This window comes from Lucilia sericata, unplaced genomic scaffold, assembly GCF_015586225.1.
Source record: "Lucilia sericata isolate MDLA Ls3-8-SP2 unplaced genomic scaffold, ASM1558622v1 Contig002081F_arrow, whole genome shotgun sequence".
NCBI classification, from domain to species: domain Eukaryota; kingdom Metazoa; phylum Arthropoda; class Insecta; order Diptera; family Calliphoridae; genus Lucilia; species Lucilia sericata.
In genome coordinates, this window is record NW_023995934.1 from 1 (window position 1) to 9,176 (window position 9,176).

Genomic DNA, 9,176 nt, shown 5'->3' on the forward strand with positions numbered 1-9,176 from the left:
AATATCTGATGTAGAAAATTGCCAGGTGACACAATTACCCTATAAAGGTGTAGTAGATTCGACTCGATTGAAAAAATGGTTGGAAGTAAAGGACTCGGTAAAAAACAAATTATCTGAAACTGAAGGCAACACGAGTGAATACGAAGACTATGAGTTTCTAGAAGATGAATTTTACAAGACTTAACGCAATCGAGGTCGATTGCGTTAAGTCTTGTAAAAATTCATCTTCTAGAAACTCATAGTCTTCGTATTCACTCGTGTTGCCTTCAGTTTCAGATAATTTGTTTTTTACCGAGTCCTTTACTTCCAACCATTTTTTCAATCGAGTCGAATCTACTACACCTTTATAGGGTAATTGTGTCACCTGGCAATTTTCTACATCAGATATTTCGTAACGATCATTTCCTAATTGCTTCTGAACGATGTATGGGCCGCGGTACTTCGGTATTAATTTCTTATTGACTCCTGGGGTTGTATTAACATTCTTTAAAACAACTAAATCTCCAGGTTTGAACGATTTTGGCGGTTTGTGATGAACATGGAAATACTTTAAGTTATTCTCCTGAGACTTTTTTATGTTTTCTGATGCATCCTCCCTCATTACCTTTAGATCCCTATTACTATCCTCGTATCTGTCCTGTAAGTATTCTGTCAGTTCGTCTACTATCTCTCCTCGTTGTTCTACTCCAAATAGTAAGATAGCCGGCGATTGTTTCGTAGCACTGTGCAGCGAATTGTTGATGGCAAACTCCACTTGCGACAGTTTATCTGTCCAATCACAATGTTCCGTTGGCTCAGATAGTTTCGATATCATAGCCCTCAAATCTCTATTTATCCTTTCTACTTGGCCGTTCGACTGTGGGGAAGCTACTGAAGTTTTCACATGAATAATATTTCTTTCGGTTACAAATCTATTGAATTCATCGGAAGTAAAACACGTACCGCGGTCACTAATGATTCGCCTAGGTCGACTATAGTCCCTAAAATACTTTCGTAAGGCACAACATGCTTCCTTTGTCCCTGGCGAGTTTACAGCGTAAAGCCTAGTAAATTTTGTAAATGCATCTACTACTGCTAGTATGTGTCTACGCTTGGATCTAATTGCTGGTAAAGGACCAAAATGGTCGATATGCAAGGTGTCGAAAGGGATAGCCTTCTTCTCGATGTTGTATAGGTTTCGTTCATTTTTTTTATGTGGGCCCGAATAGTAAATACATTTAAGGCAATTTCTTATGAATTTATTTAATTTGTCCTTCATATTAGGGAACCAATAATATTTGCTTATCCTGTCCATACATTTCCCAATACCAACATGACTATACTTCTCATGTACTAACCTCATTATGTTTTCTTCTAATTCCTCCGGCACGTATAATTGTCTTTGTCCCTGATTACCTATTCTAAACACTAAACTATTGTCCAACAAAAACCCCTCTTTTTCACCATGCTCAAGTGCTATCTTAATGTCCTGTATCTTCGGATCCCTAGATTGCGTAATCTGAATATTTACGTCGACTTCATTCTCATCGATAACCCCGATAACTGGTTCGCGGCTGAGTGCATCGACGTGAGTCATCAATTCTCCTCTTCTATGCCTAATGCTATAATTATAATTTTCCAATTCTAAAGCCCATCTGGCGATTCTAGGGTTTATTAATTTCTTACTCAATGTTAGTGCAAGGGAGTTACAGTCGGTCACAATGGTGAAAGGGATTCCTTCTAAGTATATACGGAACCTTCTTAACGCATATATTATGGCCATGGTTTCTAATTCAAAACTATGGTACCTAGATTCTGCCGGAGATGTGCACTTAGAGTAGTAAGCTATAGGGTGAAATTTACCATCTCCTAGTTTCTGTAGGAGCACAGAACCATAGCCCTTAGTACTAGCATCTGTGTGTAATTCTGTTTCACGTTGCTGATCATATACTGCCAGCACAGGAGCATTCGTCAATCGATCCTTCAGAGTCAAGAAAGCGTCTCTACATTCGTCAGTCCAGTTAAAATTTCCATTTTTCTTCAACATATTCAAAGGCCTTGCTATTCTCGAAAAGTCCTGTACAAATCTTCGGAAATAGGAAAACAGTCCTAAACAACGCTCTACCCCTTCACAGTCAGTAGGCATAGGATACTCTTTTATGGACTTGATGTGATCCTCATTAGGCCTAATGCCCATCTCGTTCACACGATAACCTAAATAATCTATTTCCCGATATGCGAATTTACACTTATTCATATTAAGTCTCAAACCTACTTCACTTAAAGCACCTAACACGTCCGACAATAATCCTACATGTTCCTCCAAAGTTTCAGTGGCGATGATTATATCATCTAAGTAAACTACAATCTTACCTGATTCTATAAAATCTCTTAAAACTTTATTAATAAACCGCTGGAATACAGCACCAGCATTTTTTAGCCCGAAAGGCATATAACAATATTCGTATTGACCCAAAGGGGTGACGAAAGCCGTATATTTTATCGAATCCTCATGCATCGGTACCTGATGAAAACTATTTTCTAAATCAAGGGTCGAAAAAATTTTTTTATTACCTAAATAGTCCAGACAATCCTCGATTATGGGTAAGGGATAATTATCCTTTAGTGTAATCTTGTTCAGGGCCCTGTAGTCTACGCACATTCTCAATTGCCCGCTTTTCCGTCTCACTAACACAATCGGCGAGGCATATGCCGAATCACTAGGGCGTATAATACCCTTCTCTAAGAGTTCATTTAATTTCAATTTAACCTCAGACTTTTCCCGGTATGAAAGCCGTCTTGGACCACTATAAATCGGTACATCATTGGTTAACCTAATTTCCATACAATAATCTACCATCTTTGTAGGAGATCCCAATCTATCAAAATACTGCGTTTCTAACATTGACCTTAATGTACACGCACTCGCTGTATCTAGTCCCTCATCAATGTCTATATTCGTATTATCCTCAACGTTGCAAATTATTTCCATGTTTTCCTCACAATACTCATCTTCGTTAATAATTTCTAAATCTTCAACGTTTTCAACTATACTACACTCATTTTCAGAAGCAATTTTACCACGACTCGCTAGATGTTTTACTTCAGGTGAAATAATTCTCCTAATGTTAGTCGGTTCAATAAAATCATTCTTATTACACGTTGCAAATGGAAGTTCATCGAATAAATTCTCTACCGCAGGTGGAAGTTCAGGACTACTACATAATTTAAACAACACAAGCGCACGATGTATTTTTTTGTCAATGTATCCATTTTTCAAATTCAATTTTAACAATTCATTTTTATTATAAGAAATTTTCTTGCTGCATAAGTGAATATTAAGTTTATTAAGTACATCACGCCCGATTAAAAGTGGCACTATGGCTTCGGAATCCGGCAGAACAAATAAATCACCCGCTACTGTTTTATTTTGAAAAAATATGTCACATCCAACACGACCGATTATATTTATGATTTTGTTTCCAACGCCGCGAAATGTAGGTACAGTTTTATTAATAGGGATTGCAAACGGTACTAGTGATTCACTTATACAACTAATTGGGCTACCCGTATCAAACAAAGAAAAAAATTTAATAACATCAGTGCGCTTATTTTGTTGTCTGAAGGCAACACTTACCGATTGGAATGCATCAATACCCTTAATATTTATGGCTCCAACTGCAGTCTTCTTCTTCGGACAGTCTTTGTGGAAATGTCCCATCTCTGCACACACGAAACATGAATTCGGGGGACGTCTGGGCTTCTGACACTGACTTTGGTAGTGTCCAAATTGCGAGCAGTTGTAGCAGCGGACCTCAGCGTCAGTCGATTTATTACCAGTGGTTTCAGAAGGCATCGGTTTAGCTGCGGTAACAGTCTTTAACGGAACGCGGCGTTGTTGACGGCGGCACTCATACCTATCCAGACGACGTAGTAAGTCGTCCATACTACTGGCGCCGTAGAGCATATTGACTGCGTTGTCATTCTTAGGGACACCATCAATTATTATGTCCACTAGCTCTTGCTCCTCTATATCAGCTTTAGCAGCGATTGACTGCATAGCCACCACGTAGCTGAGGCACGACTCGTCAGGCTTTAAATTTCTTTGCTGTAGTTGCCTGTATACCTCTTGCCGGGAAACTGTACGTTTGAACATTCTTGTTAGGCGAGCTTTTAAGTCATCAAATTGTAACAGGCCTAAGTTTGTAACGTACTGTTTGGCCGTCCCTTCCAAACGTCGGCGTATGGCTGCACATTTTTCCTTTTCGGAAAACATCCCCGCATAATCTTCAAAGACTACGAACCAGCGGTTTATGTCTTGGTTGTCGTCACCGCTAAATATAGGAACAGCAGCGTCCAATTCCATCCAGTCCATTCTGCGTACAGGAGATTGGTATGATAAGCCCTCTTCTAGGGCCTGTATTTGTTGCTGTAGTTGTAACATCTGTAAACGAAGTTGTAATTTTTTTATTTCGTCGGACCCTGTAGCAGATGCGGTATCTGGAAGAAAATCATAAGTTTTTCCAGTGTGCATTCTGGCAGCGGCAGCAATTACAGCGGGCTTCGGGACAGCAGTTGCATTGTCTTCAGTTTCAGCGGCATCATGCACGTGGACTTCAGTGTTGACTTCTACGGCGTACTGATCTAGAGCACGTGTTTGCTGTTGTGCAGCAGGATTTGCGACAACGTGTGTCTTAATAGTATTTTCAGCGGCATCAGTATTTGCTTGGACAGCGCACTGGTTCATGTCTTCCACTGTATCCTCTTCGCTTGCTGGTTTTAAAGCGTGGTTGCTTTGTTGTGTCATTAGCGCTTCATATAAGCCTCGTAGTTGGCTCAGCGTCGCAGAAGAAGGGAACTCGATGCCGGCTGCATTTAATGCATCAGTCATTGTCTGGCGACTAGGTCTTAGATCCATCATTGAGCTGCTTCGATATTTTCGTTGGTTTACTAAGATGCACCCCACACCTGATGTTGTAAAGGATGCTTATTTGTTTTTTATTTATGTTCCTTTCTGATTAGAATGGCTTACAATAATAATTCTTAAAACGGAAATGCAAAAAAGGCCAGGTTGCATTCCATCTGACAAAGGCTTAATGAGTTTTTAGAGTTGCCACATAACACATTACTACAATCTTTTGTAGAGTTGCCATATTACAGATCATTACACTTTAAAAAAAAAGAAAAATCATGATTATTTTTTTTAAGATTGTGTAATGTCTACAGATCGAGTTGAATAAATGGTAGAGCAGGAAAATCGTTACATAATTCTTGGCGCCCAACGTGGGGCCTGCATAGATGAATTAACATCTAGTTTTTGAAAAGAAAAAAAACTAACGTTTAATGCAAGTCCTATTATTCAATTATTTTATTTTTTTATATATTATGTATGTTATAAATTGGAGTACAGAAATATAAACTTTTAGTTTATTACTGTCCATTTATATAATGTTATATAAATTTTAATTTATTCTATAAATCCTTTTGCAATTGGAAGTTTGGTTCAATTATGAATAGTTGACATACCTTTGCGATAGAATTATAAATTTATTTTTTTTAATGTGTAGTTCTTGACAATTAAAATTTTGACATACTATTTGAATAATTTTACTCGAATTATACATTTAATAAGATAAGAATCAAACATCAACCTTAGAAGTAGTCATTTAAAAGGAAAAACATATACAAAAAGAAAAAAGAGCAATAATTAATGAGCAATAATTGATAACAAATGCCCTTAACTCGTAGTCCAAGTGAACCTATGGTTCAAATAATTGATGACACCTCGACTGAGGAAAATGTTAATCAACCTAATGTACAATCTCAAGGTGCTGTACCACGGGTTCAGACTAGATCTCAGGCTCGCAGAGCACTTGATTGCACTATATTTCCGAATCTCTTCATAATTTTAGAGCTGAAATAATTGGTAGTGAATTGCATAATGTTCTTTCGTCTTATAATTTAAATATGAATGAGAATAGGAACAGATCTGAAATAGGGAATGCAAATTCTAGAATTTCTCGACCGTTAGATAATTCCTACGATCAATTGTCGATTTCCAAGGATAGAACATCAAATATCATTCAGAATTGGCATGTAACGTTTAAGGGTAGCTTAGATGAAATTACTGTGATGAGTTCAGATTGTGATATAAAGGATGATATGCGTAGACGTAGAGAAAAGTTTAATGAGCGATTTGGTGTATTTTTAGATGTTATGCTATGCATGGCAGACAAATTAAGATCTCCTTTAACTGAACAAGAGCTTGTGGGAATTATTAGTAGAAATTTGAGAAATAATATTCGGCATGAATTATTGCATGTAAATATTAGCGATATTTCGACATTAAGACGGGAAATTAGAAAGCATGAGAAAATTTTATTATCCCATGACAAAATAGAAACAGATAATAGTGATGACAATGATGATCGAATTGAGGCAGTTAATAGTAATTTGTTAAAATGTTGGAATTGTGATGAAATGGGTATCAGGATTGTTTGGCTCCTCGTAAAATTTTTTGTTACGGTTGTGGAACATCGGATACTTATAAGCCGAATTGTTCCAAGTGTCAGAAACAAAATAAACATTTAAACTTGAAAGCGGATGTGCATCCGAAAAAAGATACACATCCATACAAAAAGGCATTAAACTAACTTCTGAATTTAATAATATAAAAGTTTCTCTAAATTGTTTAGACCAAATATATCACACGCGTGTTAAGGAAATAAACGAAAATAATATATGCAAATTTTGTCAACCAAATAAGAAGAAAACTTGATCGGCAATTCGAATAAAAACATACTGGAGAAACCTACAAAAACAATGTATATCGACCATTGTTACCAATAGTATTGATATTAGACTTTATTATGTTAATGTGTTTGTTTTTGGGAAGATGTATTTATCATTATTAGATAGTGGTGCTACTACCACTTGCTTTGGAAGTGATTTAGCAAGACAAATAATGTCTTGAGCTAATTAATTCTAATGAAGTGAATAAATTTTTAGGTAAAATGTCAATAATACACTACATATCGTGTATATATATATATACATATATATATATATATATATATATATATATATATATATATATATATATATATATATATATATAATAGTCTCTAGTTTTAGGTATAAATGTGTAAAAATAAGTAACATTTTTATCAACTTTCTCTCATTTTAGAACAATTGAGAAGATTACATAACTGGAAAGATCAAAAGAAGTCGTAACATTTTTTCTGTTTGTTAAAATGTAAAATGTTATTATTTTAAGACATAAAAATAATTAAAATCTAGTGTTTTTACATTTTCAGGAAGATTTCTTTTTATGTCTTGTGTCGGATATATGATTATAATAAACCATGCAATATCATAATTTTTAAAGTTAAATGATTGTTTTATTTACTATTTGTACATAACTTTGTTGAAAGGATATAATGAGCAAACCGTTAACGGTACCTAAATACATATTTGTCCAATTCACAACTGGTATTTGTATTTTCTATCGCTTATTAAAATACAGAATTCCGATATCTGCTTGTGTATTGTAAAAAGCCATGTTGTAAAAAATAAAGAAAAACATCTTCAATATTTATAAAAATAAAATTAAATAGAAAAACTAAATTAATTATAGGCATTCACATGAGAATGATAGTTTGACATTGATTACGAAATAAATAAACATGAAAAATAAACGTAAAGTTATACGAGCTTTTTTAATTGAAATTACCAATAACATTTATACAGAAGTGTAAACTAATACAAAAATACACACGATACGTAGCTACACGAGGCTTGTGAATTAGACAATTGTTTCACCAATTTACTCTGTTAATTTACTAAATTTTTCTGAATGTCAAGTAGTGCTTATATGTATACCGCATTTCGATTGCGGGCGAAAAAAAAAACAAAAATTTCATATTCGTATCAATGGTTGTTTACAATTGGAACCACAACCACTGTCGACAACGAGTTTCATACATTTTGTATGTTCCCTGCAGTTCGGCAGGACTGTCCCGAACTAACCACTTAGTGTGGCCCCAGGTGACTAATCATTTCAAGATGGGCTTGATAATACAGTGAGACAAGTAAGTAAGTAAGTATTTTAATTAGTTCTTCTTCTTTTTCATTAACATTGATTTTCTTACTATCCTATAGAATAACAAAATTCTTAGAGTTATATGCGTCTTACTCTAATAACATAGTGAACGAATAAAGCAACATTGCTAAAATGGGATATTGTATGTATACAGACTACAATTGTACAGAGAACAAAAGTTTGATAAGGCGGCTGACTTCCAAAACGTCAGTTGCTGTGTATACGAACAAAGTATAGTGTTTCATAACGCCGCAGTCAGTACAAAACATTGACAATGCATACCAAGGCGAATTCATATAAGGTGGTGTTATTCAATCAGCTGATCTTTTTTTCTTCATTCGCCTGGTTTACGTAGCTGTCAAAGTTTGTTATTGTTTAAATTTTTATATTTAAAAATGTCCATTAAACGGAGAAAAACTTCGTTAATATTTTGAATTATTTATGTAAAAAATCTGAAAATACCAAGCATCTCGTAAACAAATATAATTTTATTTAAATAATGGCATAATTGGTATGTTAACAAATATGTTATTTAAGAAAAATATTTTTTTCTATTAAATGTTAACATATTACACATTATTGTTTTATATTTTATATTAAAATTGTGTAGATAACGTGATTAACTAAAAAAATCTCTTCCGGAACACTTAATATTAAGAAACGCATATGAAGTATTTACCCGGCCGGTGGCAGCTGACTTCTACGTTATGGCTTAATTTTGAAATCTATTAAATGTTAACAATTTAAAAAATATTGTTTTATATATACACTATGTAGATAAAGAGATATAAAAATTTTACAAAAATGTTTCGTGAAATGAATTCGCCGTACTTATATTTAAAAGATGTTGAGCTTTTTAGTATAAATGGTTTATACCTTAAATAAAAGCTTAATTCATTGACTATTAACATATTAACATATATTTCAAATAGAATTATATTGACATTTTTTCCCGATTTCTTTTAGATAAAAAAAGTCGGGTCAAAATATATATTTTTCGGGAAAAACCCAAAGTCGGTCCATATTTTAGTATCATGTTATATATCATTGGAAAGGTATTTTTAATACCTTTAATTTGATGTATAATTTTTTAGAC

At 34.4% G+C, this 9,176-nt stretch overlaps 1 long non-coding RNA gene across 1 annotated transcript; it reads left to right on the forward strand.

Moving 5' to 3' along the window:
- Positions 1-7,167: 7,167 nt before the first annotated feature.
- On the forward strand, positions 7,168-8,303 carry LOC119613355. The gene is made up of 2 exons (XR_005232225.1): positions 7,168-8,073; positions 8,140-8,303. It is a non-coding gene; the product is annotated as an uncharacterized LOC119613355 (long non-coding RNA).
- The last annotated feature ends 873 nt before the right edge of the window (positions 8,304-9,176 follow it).